The sequence below is a fragment of the Delphinapterus leucas genome, chromosome 10 (genome assembly GCF_059928025.1).
Source record: "Delphinapterus leucas isolate spDelLeu-1000000601 "Yukka" chromosome 10, BTC_Dleu_Yukka2, whole genome shotgun sequence".
Lineage (NCBI taxonomy): Eukaryota > Metazoa > Chordata > Mammalia > Artiodactyla > Monodontidae > Delphinapterus > Delphinapterus leucas.
Genome location: NC_143138.1, coordinates 102,040,118 through 102,056,274, shown reverse-complemented (window position 1 = coordinate 102,056,274; position 16,157 = coordinate 102,040,118). Strand labels below are relative to the sequence as shown.

The 16,157-nt window shown below is 58.5% G+C and overlaps 1 protein-coding gene across 4 annotated transcripts in view; it reads left to right on the top strand.

Moving 5' to 3' along the window:
• Positions 1–2,233: 2,233 nt before the first annotated feature.
• The window catches only part of FBLN2 (fibulin 2), a 74,838-nt gene continuing 60,914 nt past the window's right edge, over positions 2,234–16,157 (top strand). For 2 of the 4 annotated variants that reach the window (XM_030759416.2, XM_022562538.3), the window contains exon 1: positions 2,236–2,322. The gene's annotated coding sequence lies outside the window, so the exon portion shown is untranslated. Of the gene's footprint in view, positions 2,323–16,157 lie in introns of all 4 variants that reach the window. The other 2 variants (XM_089919794.1, XM_030759415.2) reach the window with 2 other exon arrangements.

The window sequence follows — 16,157 nt, the reverse complement described above, 5'->3', positions numbered from 1 at the left end:
ATCAAGACCCAGCGACGTCAAGCAACTTGCCCAAGGTCACACAGCTGGTGGGTGGTGGTGGAGTTTTTACCAGGCTATCTTACCTACAGTCACTTATAAATGAATTTTAAAAAGGCCGCTAGTGGCAAGTACTCTGAGGTGTAGAGAGGGGAGAGAGTGACCGAGGGAGGGGCAGTTGCTATCTCTGCTGGGGTCTTAGGGAGGGCTCTCTGGGGTGGTGACATTGCACCTGTATCTAATCAAGGATGAGCCAGCCATGGGGACCTGGGGGAAGGGCATTCCAGGCAGAGGGAACAGCAAGTGCAGAGGCCCCAAGGGAGAACAAGCTCCAGTGGGGAAAATGGCCCAGAGAGGAAGGGCCTGGCATGGTTACACAGAAAGCCGGGGTAGCCTGGCCCCAGGCTCTCAGTGCAGGCTTTGCCCCTCCGTCTCATTTGTGGCACCTCCGCGGCCAGCCCTGTCTGAGCCCCTGGGCACTTTCTGGCTTTACCGCCTCCCAGCTGTGTGACCCCAGGCAGGTGGCTTCCCCTCTCGTTGCTTTTGCTCTTTGCTGCCTCACCCCAGTCCTGGGCTCCGGAGGCCCCCGGCATGGGGTTGGGGCACACTCTGGGTCCACGGCTGCTGCTCTGATGTGAGGTGGCAGCCGCTGGGCCATCTGTCTCCTGGCAGGGATGGAAGGAGCTCCCAGAGGTCCTGGGCTAGGCCTCAGGTCCTGGAGAATGTGGCCCCAGGACTGCGAGAGACACAGAGACTAAGGACAGAGTCGGAGGGAAATGCAGAGACCAAGGACAGAGTAAGACAGAGAGACAGACTGCTGTCAAAACTGAGATGGAGACCCAGAGGGAGACACAGAGCAGGAGACACAGGGTGGGTGAAGAGTGAGACGATCCAGAGAGACACAGAGACATGGGCCATCTGAAGGGGACACCGAGAGCTACAGAGAGACGTCGATTCACAGCAGCAAAGAGAGATCAAGACGGAGTGGCTAAGATATAACAAGAGAAAAAGTTGTGAATGCTCTAAATGCCGCTGAATTGTACACTTTCAATGGTGAATTGTACACTATGTGAATTTTACTACATTAAGAAGAGAGAGACAGAAGGTGGCAGAGAGAGACAGAGATGGAAGGACAGACTTCTGGGATCCCGACTCTCTCTGGGACCCTAAGATGGTGGTGGGGAAGGGACCAGGGTGTGGGTCCCTGTGCCAGAGTCCAGGCCTGCAGGGCCCAGTGGGTTTGGGGCCAGTCCCCCTCTCACCGGGTCTGCTCTGGTGCCAAATGTTTGCCCTGGTCTGCCAGTGCCTGATTTTGCTTGTGTGGGTTTTGGGATGGGGTTTTGAGCCCTTGGCCTGCAGAAAGCATCTGGGAGGTAGCCTGTTCCCTGTAGGTCCTCTTACCAGGCACAGGCTCCAAGGCTGCCAAACCTGGTGAGTGGGGACCTGACGATGACCCATCCTGCTTCTGCTCTGGGGGTGAGAGTTACGGTACTCAACGTTTTGAGCTGAGAGCCTGGACTGTTCACTGCCTGTTGGGCCCTGTGCTGAGGGCACAACATGGGGTTCTCCATGGCTCCCCACCAGCAGCCCAGGATTAATCTGCCCAAGAGATGAGGAGGCTGGGCTCAGAGAGGTCAAGGGCCTTGGTTGAGGTCACACAGTGGCCACAGGCAGATGTGGAGGTTAGGGAAAGGACAAACCTAGGCTGGAGGCTGGGACCCGGTGCCAGCAGGCCGGGGTGTGGGGGAGAAGGGGTGTGGGGGCGCCCACGGCAGGCAGCAGGGGATGGGAGGCGGCCAAGCTGGGCCTCCCTCCTGCCAGTGTTACTTCTAAGCCTCGCAGGCCCTCCCAACTTGCCCGAGGTGTCCGGGCCCATCTTCCGGGCGGGGACACTGAGGCCCAGGCTGGCTGAGGTTCCGGGCCAAAGAACGCTGCGGGCAGCAGGGCGGGGGCTGGGACTCCGCGTTCAGACCGGGCGACGAGGGGGTGCGGCGAGGGGGACGCGCTACGGGGGAGCGGGGCTCGGGGCGCACGCGCGGCGCGCCCAAGTCCGGCCCCGGGTGCGCGGCTGGGCGAGGAGCGTCGGCGCCGGCTCGGCCCCCTCCCCGGCCGCGGCTGAGACCCCGCCCCGGAGGTGGAGGGGGCAGGGCGGGCAGGGGGCCCGGCGCCGGCTCAGCCCGCCCCTCGACCCGCCCCGCCCCGCCTCGCGCCGCCCCGCGCCGCCCCGCGCCGCCGCCGGACTCCCGAGCTCTAGACGCGCCGACAGCGGGGCGGACGGACTAGCGGACAGACGCGCCCGCCGCGGGACGAGCGGAGCGCAGCGCGGTGAGTGCACGCGGACCTCGGCCCGCGCCGCGGGCTCCACGCCACCGGGCCGGCCGTGGGGACGGCGCCCCGGCGGGCAGATGCGACACCCTGGCCGGCGCCCGGCGGCTTGCGAGGTGGCGGAGGGCCCCCACCCGCCCGGGTCCCGCCACCCCCTACCTCTTCCGCGCCCCCCCCCCGCCCCGCAAGTCCCGAACCCGGGTCATCGTCCCGGGAGGGAACTGGGCCCTTGGTCGGGCACCGCCGCCGCGCGCTCTCCTCCCCCTCGCGTCCGCCCATCGCAGGCGGCAGAAGTTCCTGAGGCTCCGCGGGGCGGCCCCGCGTCTACGTCCCGCATCCCCCCTCCAGACCCTTTCGCTCTCACGCACGCCCGGCCCCTCACACTCATCTGTCACACGTCGCTCTTGCGCACGCAGGCTTCACACACACGTGCCTGGCACACGGGCGTCTCCCAGACACGCACGCCTCTGTCAGCCCGCCGTCTGTGAAACGCGTGTGCCTCGTTAACACACACGCGTGTCTGTCACACACACATATGTCTCACATGTGTCACACACGTGTGTCTCACATCCCTGGGGCGGCAGACAGACCCCCTCCCCCCCACCGTGAATCTCGCGCAGAGTCGCGCCAACAACTTAAGAGCCCAGCGGACCCCGGCCCTCTCCCCTGGGCGAGCACAGTCCTCCGTGCCGTCCTGAGCCGGGTGGGCCCCGAGTCGGGCTGGGGGAAGCCCTGGGCTGAGGCTCCCTTAGGGTGTGGGGAGCACAGGCAGGGGGCTCAGTAGGCAGGCGTGGCCCCGACTCCGGGGACCTCCCCATTCCTCATCACCCCCTGCCCCTCTGCATCCTCTCCCCCTTCCCACTCTCCCTGCAGGGGTGCCCTCCCTCCCTTTGCTGTCACAAGGTCTCACCCCACCTCGGTTTGTGACCACCACTTGGGCGGGTCCGAGCCAGCAGGTGTCGCCGTGACAGGCCAGAAATGGAAAGAAAATCGGGGTGGTGTTCGTCATCCAGAGCCCCTTGAGTAAGGGTGCCGGTCCAGGGCGCTGCCTGAGCAAGCCCTGATGCCTGGTCCTGGCACGCGTTTGTGGCCGAATCACTGGGGCTCTGAGCCTCACCTTCCCCACGTGCAAATGGGGGCGACGATCCCCGCCAGGAGGAAGGGAGGGCCCGGGAACTACTGCCCCCACCCTCGCCTCTTGGCGTCCAGCGCCCGGCCGTGTTAAGAGGAGTGGGCAGGGGAGGGATGAAGTGAAAGGCTGTTACCTCCTGCAGGCGCAAACTTGCCAGCCCCTACCGCAGCTGGCTGTGCATGTTTTGTTTGGCTCTTACCATGTTGTTATTATTTTTAAAAAGTTAATTAGCTGCCAGCATTTACAAATTGCCAGCTTTCACATAAAAGTCCGGATTTCCGTCTTCTGAAAAATCACAAGGTCTGCAGCTCAGGACCCACATCCCTGCGAGGTGCCCTTCGCTAGTGCTGCTTTTCTGCTGCCCCTGGGCTGGGGCAGGAGACCATCTGGCCACAGTTCCCACCTGGCCTGCGTAGACCTCTGTGTCGGCTGTGCCTGCTGTGTAAACTGGGCCGTTTTTGCAGCAGTGCCCACCCCAGAGTGGACCTAGGGTAGTCCCCTCGCCCATGGCTGGGGAAGCCTTGAGTGAGCCTCGTATGGCCTTAGTGGTGGGAGCCATGAGGGGACCTGGAGCGCGGGGCCTCTTTGTGATGGTGGCCGGCAGTGTCTTCTGGGCTCTGGGGGTGGGGGCTGGGGTCCCTGTGGGAGGAAGGCAGGGATCTCAGAGCCAGGCCGCGTCCTTCGCTTTTCTCCCCAGATCCCATCCGTGATCCTGCAAGGTCTCAGTCTTGCCCCTTTTGAACGATGGGGAGACTGAGGCCCAGGAAGGGTCTCCCAGCAAACAAAGGGCATAGCTGGGATTTCAACCTAGGTTTTCCGACTCTAAAACCAAGCTCTTTGCCAGCCTTTCAGTGAGCCCACGAGGGGAGGGACTTGGTCTCATTGACCCTGGGCAAATTCCCCAAACCACGTTCACACCTGACAGGCAGTAGGTGCTTAATGAACGCTTGTGGAAGGACTGCGGGCAGTGAAGCTGCCTTCTCGGCAGGGTTCAGGGTGGAGCTCAATTCAGGGCCTAAGGTGACAGTCTCACATGACCTAGAGGACCACTACGGTTCCATTTGATTGGCCTGAAAGCCCAGCACACTTTCCTGCTCTGCTCTCGAGTGACTGTGACCCCAAGACCAGTGTGGTGAAGACCCCAAGTCCCTGCAGGGCCTCAGGGGGACCATGGCGTGTCCTGCTGGGCGTCAGAATTCTGTGTTTGCCTTGCACGTGGGGCTGTGGGTGGGAGCATTTTTTCCTTCACTCCCTGGCTGGCCTTGGTGGAGGAGGCGCTCTGCAGGGAGGGACGCGGGCCGAGGGACAGGCCCAGCTCCCGCGCGCTCCTTGGTGGCCTCTTGCTGGGTGGCGTGGGGTGGGGCAGCTGCTGAACTATTTTACGTCCTGGTTCCTGTGACTCTCTGCTGTCTCTGTTTACCACGTTATGCGGCTGAATTCATGGGATCTGAATGTCCCTGTGATGTGTGTCCTCCTGGAAGTTTGTTGACTGAGTGAACGAGGACCAGCCCTGCCGGCGGCACATGGGACTTGGGGATGTTGGGCAGCCCCTGGCCTCATCCGTGTACCTCCTGGAGGTTTTCGTTCCTGCTGGGCCTGGCCACACAGGTGGTGCAGAGGGTCTCTCCCTCCCGTCAGTGAGCCTCAGTCTTCCCTTCTGTAAAGTGGGTGCTGTCTGACCACTTTCTGGGGCTCACAGTACTGAAGTGGGTGTTGGGGATGGGAGCTGGGGGTCTGTTGCCTAGGAGGTAGGTGGTGTATCCCCTCTCTGGCTTCTTGAGCTCTGAGCACCCGCCTCCCCACCAACTGAAGGCCCTGCCCTGGGATGTAGTTCTAGCTCGCAGTGGGCAACCCAATCCAGGCGGGAGAGCAGGGCCCTCTGAGAAGGGGATCTCTGAGCTGAGATGGGAGGGTGTGGGCAGAGGGTACAGCTGGTGCAAAGAAAGGACTTTCAGTGGGGCCTGGCTTGGTGTGTGCGAGGGACAGGAAGGGAGGAGGCCGGAGCGGGTGGGCGAGGGGAGGGGGGAGGAGGAGAGGGGTGGGGCAGGACATTTGAAAGCTTCGGAGAAGTTTCTCTCCAGGGAGCAATGAGATGTGATTCCCATTTTAAGACACCCTCCCTAGCTGCAGGGTCTAGAGGTTGTAGGCCTCCGCAGTGAGGATGTTGGCAGGAGTGCGGAGGCCCTGTCCCGGGCCCTGTGCCTGAGGGCAGGTCTCAGCCTTGAGAAGCCACAGGTAGGTGGGGAAGCAGGGCTGTGGACAGACACTTGAGACCCAGGGTGATATTGAGACCCAGGGTGATATGTGCTGGCCAGATAGATGTTGGTGCAGCCATACAATGGGGTATTACACAGCTGTAAACAATGAGGAGGCTCAGATCTTCAAGATCTGTTGAGAGGAAAACGAGGTGCTGAATGGTGTGTAAAATACGCTGCCTCTTTTGTCAAATAAGACGTAAATCCACGTTTGCTTATAGGCTCATAGGCAAACACTGAGAGGAAGCCCTGGGGGGTTGCAGTGGTTACCTGTGGTTACCTGCAGGGCGTGTGCAGGTGGGGGACAAGGGTGCAAGGTGAGGTGACACTCCCATTGTGTGCCTTCTTATATTTTCTGGATTTTGAGCCGTACCACTGTATTGCCTGTTCCAATATTACATTAAATTCAAAAGCAGTTGGGCAGTTGGTGGGTGACTGTTCATTTGTGAGTTTTAAGTGCAGTGTTTAAGGATGGGTTTTAAGTTCCCTTTACCGACCTTGTTGTCGAACACACTGACTTCTTTCTGGCTTGGTATACAAAGGTTTCCACTGTGATTAAAATTAGATGGGAACAAAGTCACTCTTTTGCACAGTTTGGCAATCGGACAAAAGAAAAAATGCCCCCTTTTTGTCTTCCCCCTTTTCCTGTGGGTGTTTCCTTCTGCCGACTTGACTGCTGGCTTTTCCTGGGGTGGGCACCACAGCAGTTAGCATCCCATCCTCAGCCTGTTTCCACAGCCCGCCTCCCAGCCGGACCGGAGCTTAGCGACAGGTCCAGCCCCCCGGGGGTCTGTGCAGGTGGCAGCTGGGCACAGGGAAGTCCCCGCTTTGGACACCTGCCAGGCTCAGATCCCACCTCTGCCACTCACAGGCCATGCTTCCTTCGGGCCAGTGACCTTTTCTGAGCCTCAGTTTCCTCATCTGTCAAATGGGTGTCATAACCCCTCTCTTAGGGTTGTTGGAAGGAGGAAGTAAGTGATACCTACCAGGGTGCTGGTCACTGTTCTTGGGATAAAGCAGTACCAATACGACCTCCAGTGCCCCCACAGAGCTTGCTTTCTGTCAGAGCTGGCCGTGTGCGCCTGGGCTAAAAAGCAGACGGAGCTGGCTGAGACCAGGGTGGGGGTGGGGCTGCTTTAGGTAGGGCGTCGGAAGAGGCCCGTGGAGTACGGACACTCAGGCAGAGGGCACAGCATGTGCAAATGACCTGGAGCAGCTGGAGGACAGGACCTCTGTGAGCAAGGAGGGTGGTCAGATCTGGGGATGCAGGAGGGCTTTCAGTTTTATCTTGGGTGTGGTGAGCTTGGGCGTGGTGAGGTTTCAGTTCGGGGAGGGATGAGGTCTTCCTGGGATTTTCAGGCTCCCTCCACTCCCCACCCCAGCTGCTGGGAGGGGAGCAGCCTGGAGGGTAGCAGCAGCCTGGGGCCTCCATCCGGGCCTTGTGGGGCAGTGGGAGTGGAGTTGCAGCCTCCCTCCTCGAGGGTGGGCAACCCTGGGCAGGGCTTGTGTGGGAGCAGCTGGGAGAGGCTGGCTGGACTCGGGGTTCCTTCCACATCAGGGGCCTTGGTCCCTCTCCTTGCACACAGCACTCACAATGGCCTCTGGTGTGGGCCGGCCCATGGTCCCTCCCTGGCCCTCCCGAGGGCCCCAGAGACCCATGTAGGCAATTCTGAAATGCTTCAGTCACGGCTGTCCTGGAGGAGAGCACAGAGGCTCTGGGAGCCTAGGCATGGTGAGGGAGGGCTCCCTGGAGGGGGTGATACTGGCGCTGTGATGTGAAGGTTGAGGGGTGGACAGTGGAAGGTGGATTGGAGGAGGGGGGAAGGAAGGCTGGCCCCGTGCACTGGACCAGACATGGAGGACCTCATGTCCTGCTCTGAGGGTGGCAGATGGGCAGCCTCGGGGTGTTTCTGAGCAGGGGAGGGGCATGGCCAGAGTGCTGGAGGGGCCCTCTGGCAGCCCAGGTGTGTGGGGGGGAGTGGAGGGGCAAGCTGGCAGGCAGGAGGCTTGAGCGGTGAGGGCAGGGAAACAGGCTCGGAGGGGGTGGGCCTGACTGTAGCCGCACAGCAAGTGAGGAGGAGGGGTTGGGCGGGAGCTAGGTCTGTCCACCTCGAGGTCCTGCCCCGGGCTGGCCGTCCTGGCTTATGGGGTACTGTGGCACGTACGCACCACTAATTCCTTTCCTTTGGGCCGGTCCCTTCCTGGGGCCCCTCTGGGGTCAAGCCATGCGTCATTTTGCCCCATTGTCCTCAGTGTTGTTGGAATTTGGAAACGTTGCAAAAACACCTCTGTCTTCTCATATATGGAGATTATTGCAGAGAAAGTGCTGGTTTGGGGAAAGGTTATTTCCTTCCTCGAGGGTGGGGAGCCTGGCTTTTCGGTGTGTGGGGGCTATAATGTGGGCAGCCACGGCGACCCCGCCCGGGTCAGTGTTGGTGAAGAAGTGGTGCGCCTGCCTGCCTGTCTCCTGGGGGCGCGGGTGTTGTCTTCAAGCAGACCCTGCTGGCCTCAGGCCATCTCACCTCCCAGGGCCTCAGTTTCCTCATCTGTGCACTGGGGACAGCCCTTCTGGTTCTGCTGTCATTTGGTGCCCAGGAATGGCCTGAAGCGTGGGAAGAGGGTTCTGAGGGGCTGGGTGATGGTGGGGTGAGGACCTCGCCAGGCCAGGGAAGCACCTGCCTGGGCCCAGATGATGGGGGCCTTGGCTTCTCCATCTGTAGCATGGGCCTGGTGGCGGTGCCTGCCTAGGAGGGTCCTGTGGAAAGCCCCCAGCGCGGCTCTTGGCACGTATGCAGTGCTTAGTTAACACGTGTTAGCTGGGTTCTGTCGAGGGTCACACCCCCCTTCTCCGTGATCACTGAGATGCCATCGTCTGCATCAGGGCTGGCCCTGGGCCTTGTGCTCTGGGCTCACCCATTGTTGATAAGCCTCCCAGAGTTCTTCCTGCCTCAGCCTGGGTCTCTCATCCAGCTGTGTCTGCGATCACCAAGTGAGCTTTTGGCGCTCCAGAAAATTCTGTTCTTAGAGTCTCCCCACAATGGTCTTGACACACGTGCACAACCACACGGTACCCTCCTTGACCTGAAACACACACAGGCGCCTGTAAACACACACACGCACACACATGTTCTCTTTCAAGACCACCATGCTTCATTCTGGTTTCTATGTCAACTTTCCGAGTCCTCAGGAGCTGAGAGATTAGCCATCCTCCTGGGGGTTCAGTGCTGGCCGAGCTCCCTCATCTGACCCCCTGCACATCCTCAGAGCAGATGAATTCAAGTGTTGTCCGAACATGGGCACTGCATAGGGGGTCTTATGCCCTTTCTTGACAAAAAAAAAAAAAAAAAAAAAAAGCCAGGGCATGTTGGCTTCCGCTTGTGCTCAAGCAACCATTAGCACAATGCCATCACGTTTTGTGCTGGATTGCCCCCGCCTCCTGTGCCTTTACATTATAGTTAATAGATTTTAAATAGTTCTTCCCCTGTTTTGCTTACACTTATACTAAAAGGAGGCCGTTTTCCACAACTGTAGATAGAATCAGGATCACTCGCTCTAAATCAGCAATACCCGTGAGAACAAAGATGACAGCCCCAGTGCAGGACTGAATCCCAGCCCCTGCTGGTCCCTGCCTCTGCCGGCCTTACGCCCGGTGCGCCTGCCTCCTCTGCGCTACGAAGGAAGGCTGGCAAGGGTCAGGGAGGTGTTCGCTCCACACAGAGTTCTCTGCCATCCTGACTGCGTAAGAGGATAAAGGGGGATGATTATGCACCACGGGGCCGCTGGTACTTCTGCCTTCTCCCTGAGGTCTCACCTCACCCCGAGAGGTCATCTCTAGCCCGACTGGGAGAGGACCCTCTAGCTGGTCATTACACACCTTGCATCTTCTGGGGATCCCTTCCTGCTTTCTGGGCCCCCCTTGGCACGTTTCCTCCTGGGCGGGGCCGTGAGAGGAGGCTGCTGTCCCTCCAACAGAGATGTCTTCTCTGAGACCAAGTTCCTGGTTCTCAGGTAGCGGCTGGTCCCCATTCCCACGTGGGGGCTGTGGTGTCCCCTACACCCCAGCTCTGTGCCCTTCTGGCTGCCTGGGCAGAGCCCTGGAGGGTGAAGGCAGCTTAGCCTGGGCCGTCCTGTGGCCTGGGGTCCATGCTAGTGGGGGACAGGCTGGAGCTCAGGGCCAGGGCTCCAGTGCCGGGAAAACGGGGCGATGGCGCCTGGCAAGGTGAGGCTGGGCCCAGTCCAGGGAGGAGGTGGGGAACTAGGCCTGGCCAGATGGGAGGGTGCCTTGTAAACTGTAAAGCTCCGCGCCCAGCTGAGCAGTCATTAATGTTACTTCTTTTGGGTCACACCACTGACACCACAGTAACGGCCGGTCAGGTCCTACTTAGCCACGGGACCTGGCGTGGAGGAAAGTTTGCCCCAGTCCTTGTACCACCCCCCCACCTAACGTGTTTTCTTTTCTAAAATTTTATTTATTTATTTATTTATTTTTGGCTGCGTTGGGTCCTCGTTGCTGCACGCGGCTCTCTCTAGTTGCGGCGAGCGGGGGCTGCTCTTCGTTGCGGTGCGCGGGCTTCTCATTGCGGTGGCTTCTCTTGTTGTGGAGCACGGGCTCTAGGCACACGGGCTCAGTAGTTGTGGCGCACGGTCTCTAGAGCGCAGGCTCAGTAGCTGTGGCACATGGGCTCAGTTGCTCTGCGGCAGGTGGGGACTTCCCGGACCAGGGCTCGAACGCATGTCCCCTGCCTTGGCAGGCGGACTCCCAACCGCTGCACCACGAGTCCCCTAACGTGTTTTCTGAGTACCTGACCTTACACTCTCAAAAATGAGCGAGAATCGTTTAAGGGATTCCTGGGGATGGAAAGGTTGTGGTGACATCACGTGCCTGTCCCCAAGGAAGGACATGCCTGACCCAGATACACCCCCTCGGTGTGGCTGTGGCTTCCCATGCGTGGGGTGGGAGGAGTGACCCTTCCTTGGCCTCAGACCCCGGGGGGTCCCCCAGGGATGGTGGAGCCTGAGCACATGGCCAGGTAGCCCACCATGACCTGGGCTCAGACCCCCATAGTGCTCTCCCTGCTCCTGGCATCAGGAGAGGCCTTCCCATCGCTGTGGGAGAGGGTCTCCCTCATGTAGGCTTATCTGTGTCTGAGGGGGGTCCCTGCATGGTCAGTGCAGTGCTGGGGACTCCATGCCACCAAGGCTGCCTCATGCCCCATCTTTTTTGTCTCTGCTTTTCTCTGTGAGTCTGGATGATTCTCTCAAAATGACTTAAATGTGCCCACCCTCAACTCACAGTTTCTTCCCACCAGAGTTGGTCTGTTTTCTTCTAGTTCCAGTTCAAAATCCTGGGGAAGAGCTCTGATTGGCCCAGTTTGGGGTGGGGGAGCTCTGATTGGCTGAGCTGAGGGTGAAGAACTCTGATGGGCCCAGTTTGTTGGGGGAGAGCTCTGATTGGCCCAGCTTGGGCAAACCTCCACTCTGGGCCAGTCAGTCGGCTGTGGCTAGGGGTGGGGTCACTTAGTCCTGACAGTGACTGCAGCTCCAGCTGGTCCCTAAGGATGAGCATTGAATGAAGCCGGCTGCCACCCCAGGAGCTGTCCACTGCAGGAACAAAGTTCAGTAACTCCAGAGACTCAGATGTTCTAGGAATCTGGTCAGTGATACATACAGCACAGTTGCTACTCTTGCTTCCTCATCACAGCTGTCAGGAGTGTTCTGGTTGCAGGTGATAGAAAGTACGACTTTAGCAAAAATGTCATGGGACTAAAATGTACAATGGCTGGCTCAGGCTTGGCTGTATCTGTGGGCTCTAGAGATGCTGTGAGGGCTCTGTCTCCATCCTCCATGTTGGTTATTCTCAGGCGGGCTCTGCCATGTGGCAGTCGGGTGGCCCAGCAGCTCCAGGCTCCCTCCCTTCGGCCCAGGGGCTTCACTGTGGGCCCGCGCAACTGGGTTACAGGACCATCCCTCACCAGTCATTGTGAAGGAGGAAGGAGCCTCTGATTGGCCATTCTGTGGGCCACGTAGCCTGAAGAGTGGGAAAGTTGGGGTTCTCTTACCAGGAGGAGGGGGCAGAGAGCCGCACAGCATCACCAGCCTGCTCTCCATAAACGGCCCCCACATTTCCTTCCCCATCCCCATTTCACGTGGTGGACCCATCCCGAGGGAATGTGAGGATGTCCCAGTGTGAGTAGAGGCAGCTCTTCACCACCTGGGGTAGTTCCTGTTAGAATGGGGAGTTGGAGGTTGGGGTTGGCACTGCGGGGTCCTGGTCTCCAGCCCAGCCATACTTAAGTCCAAGTGGTCGGGAACTCCATGTACAGAACGCAGGGAGGTCAAAAAAGGCAGCCATGAACTCTGAGGAAAGGTTTTCCTGAAGAGGGAATACTGAGCTGGGTTTTTAGGGATGAACAGGAGTTTGCTCAGGGGCAGAAGGGTGTGCCTGGCAGAGGGAACAAAGGAATGGGCAGACTTGAGGAGCTGTGAAAGATTTAGAGGACCTAGGGCAGGTCATTTATTTTTTATATTGACTGTGTATTGAATGCCTGTTGTTTGCCCGGTGAGGTGCTGGCGTCTTTACGTCCCCTCCTCGAGTCCTCCCCGTGTTGCTGGGAGGCCATTGTGATTGGGCCCATGAGCAGATGGGAGTGTGTCTGTTCCGGGGTCATGTGCTCTGAGCCGCCCGGCAGTCTGGGGGGAGCTGGGTTCACATTCGAACCCTGACCTCTGGGGCCCAGGGCTTGATCCCACTTGCTGCCCATCTCTGCTCCGGCTGGGGCGGCTGATGGCGTCGGGGGCCCTACGGTCATGCCACAGCCTGGGCTAGACCCCGCGGTTGGCTGCACACCAGCTGCCCTGCTGGCAGCCTTGAGAAATTCCTAAATTTCAGGGCTATGCGAATGAATAGGGGCGCTGGCCTGGCAAAGGAGCGAGAGAGTTGCAGAGCTTCCCTGGCTGAGCACTCTGTGGGGCTCAGAGGACACGTGAGATGGGGCTTCTGTCTGAAGGGTGGACAGTGGTGGTTACGCTGTGAGGCTCCCAGCTCAGCCCCTGACTTGCCAGGGGGCCTTAGGCAAGTTTTTCTCCGTCTTTGAAGGCCCTACGGGGATGAGTGTTGGTGACGCTCACATTTATAACTCATCTCATGTCCTGTGTCAGCCCTGTGCTGGGGCCGCACAAGTTCATCAATCCACCCAACCCCACCCTGCCACCCACCAAAAGCATCTGAGTGCCCATGTGGGCCAGACCCCGGGTCAGGGCTGAGCAGGAGAGCAGGGTCCCTGCCTCAGTCTCATCCATGTGAGACGTCAGCTCCTAGCGTGGGGAGGGAACCTGCCAGCCTCAGCCCCAGTGAGCATCCCGTCTGGTTAGAGAGGAGGTGGTAGCAGAGTGCGCCTCGCAGGGCGCTGCGTGAGCCTCGCTGAGGGGATGTTGGCAGGGCTGCCTGCGCTGAGGCCGGACAGGACACGTGATGCCTTAGGCGCTGACGGGCTCCAGTGCAGCTGTGAACCCGGCGGCAGCAGGAAGCAAGTTCTGGGTTCTAGGAAGCAGCGTGATCTGGGCAGAAGGTCAAGGTCAGGGGCTTCGGGGACTAGGGACCCCCTGCCCCTGCTGGGGCTGGAGAAGGGACAGGACCCACCAGGTAAGGGCGGCCCAGCATGCACGTGCATGCACACGCAGGCTCACTCTCACACACACTCACATGGCTAAACACGCCTCACGTGCACACACCTGCCCACGCTCACACAGACCTAGATTTCACATACACACAGGTGCACTTACACACCCAAACTCCCCCCGCACCCCGACCCCCGGTCCCCCGGCGCTCACACGGACCCGCATGTACACGCATCTCTCACGCAGGGACCCTTGGTCTTTCAGCTTCCCTTGAAAACACATCTTGTATCCAAAGGAGAAGGAAAAGAGAACGCAGGAGACGGTCTGCGTGAGCTCAGAGGTAGGGTGAGGACGAGGTCCGGGCCCCGCTCTGGGGACTCCCTCACCTCCTGGAGTGGTTTCTTAGTGTAGATGGAGCCCTGGACTCAAATCCAGGATCTGGAGAAGGAGTGAGAAGGGGCCGTGCCAGGGTTTGGGAGGCTCTGGAGGAGGGTTGGACCCCAAAGTTTATCTCCCACCTTTGTCTGCCTTTCAGGGGAAGAATTAAATCCCCCAAAGACCAGTTTATTCTGTGAGAGGGGTGATGGGTAAACCCATTCTCGGTGCCTGGTACGGAGGAGGGGCCCCTCCCGTAGGGACCTAGTAGATGATCCCCTTTACCAGGAGAAGCTTGCTCTTCTCCGAGCTTTTAGTCACAGAACGTTGACGTTTGTTGACCAGCATCTACTGAACTGACCACGTAGATTTGTCTTCTAGTGAATGGCATTGACTTGTTGGTATTGCACTACGTTTGCATTCCTGAGGTAAACCCTGTTTGGACACAATGTATTACTATCCCTGTAATATGCTGCTGGGGTCAATTTTCTGCTATGTGACTTAGGGCTTGGCAGCTAGATTCATAAGTGAGACTGGCCTCTACCTTCCTCTTGGAGTACCACGTCTGCTTCTGGTATCAGGACTTTCCTAGTCGCATAAAATGGCAGGAGGAGCCACCTTCCTTTTTCTAGGTGTTGGAACAAGTTTTTAATAGGGTGGGAATTATTGTCAGCTCTGACTGTACCCTGTCTTGGGTTGGCCTCTGTAGGTACTTTTAAATTTCATCCCACAGCACCCTGTGAGGGGAACGTGATGCTTCTCGTTGAACCGACGGGCAAGGTGAGGCTCAGAGAGCCGGAGCCTCCGCTCCGTGGTCAGACAGCAGGTGGCGGCTCCGCTGGGCTGTGAGCGCAGGCCAGTCTGACTCTCCCTGGGCCTGTGCTTTTCCCGCTGCTCACCACGGCGCAAGGATCGTCTGAGATGCTGGCCTGCAGGAGAGCCGTTGCCCTTGCTCTGGGTTTTCCAGGGAGGCTGGGAAGAGCACTGATGGCGCATCAGGAGAGCTGGCCTCGCTCCGCTCACCATCCGCTGGCCCACCCACCATCCGTGCATCCGCGTGTCCATTACCCGCCCAGTGGGCCAGCCGTCCTTCAGCCCTTTGTCCCTGTGCTGACGGACCCACCATTAGCCCACCTTCCCATCCACGCCTCCCCCATCTCGTCACCCATCTTTCCACCCACCCACCTGCCCATCTATTAGACATTTATCCACAGGCTGGTTACTCATCCAGCCACTTTTCCACCTTCCCATCCATCTGTCCTCGATCTGCCATCCATTCACTCACCATTTATCCATGATGGGACCACCATCCATCTGACACCCAACCATCTCTTCATCAACGATCCATCCACATACCAGTTCACTTAACCATCCGCTAGCCACTTTCTCCTCCATGTGTCTTCCACGTGATACCCACCCACTCATCTGTCCACTCATCCATGCATCCATCTATGCATCCATCCATCCATCCATCCATCCATCTACCTGCCCTTGGGGCTTGGCCTTAAGGTAGGGGGTAGGGTTTGGGTGTGGAGAGATTCAGGAGCGAGGGCACCCTGGTTTGGGATAACGATACAAACCAAGATCAGGAGTTGGGAACCAGAGTCTTCGAGGTTAGCGGGAATTGGGTGGATGGAGGGCGACCGAGGGAAATGGAAAGAAAAGGTGGGAGGGAAAGATAGGTGGGAGCTAGATGGTGAAGGACTTAGAATGCCACCCTTAGGAGTTTTCACTTTATCCTTGGTCCAAGGGTATTCAACCCAGGGTCCATGAGTGAGTTCCAGGGAGTCTGTAAGACCCCTAAAATGATAGGCAACAATTTTTTTATATATATAAGCCCATATATCTGTTAAGACTCTTGGTTGCAAGTGACAGAAAACCTGATCCAAGTTAGCTTGAGCAAAATGGTTGCTTGAGCAAAAAGTTGCTTGAGCAACTTTGTCATTGCAAAGTTCAGCTTTTCAGTGAGCTTCAGGTGTGGCTGGATCTAGGTACTCAGCAGCTGTCACTGTGACTCTGTTATCTTGGCTTTTCATTTTCCCTTTTTATTTTTTGAGTTGACTCCAGCCTCAGACAGTCTCCGGCTGACAACAGGATGGCTTCAGGGACCCTCAAGGTTAAATCATCTCTTGTCTGATACAGTGGGAACAAGAGGCCATTTGCCTGATGTCTCACTTGAATTGGGTCTCACGGGCTCAGGTTGGCCTCGTGTCCATCCCTGAGTTAGGCATTGTTGCGAGAGGAATGAGAAACACTGATTGGCCTGACAGTTGAGTGGTGTGGACCCCAGAATGAGATCCAGGGGCCCTTGTTGGAAGGAGGGTGAATGTACGATGGGTGATGAGAAACCACCCCATGTCCACTACTAAGCTTTGTTCACACTTTCCTTTTTTGGTGGACGTGGGTGGATTACCCAAGGGCCAGAGGTGGTAGGGAACCATCAGGATTTCGAGCAG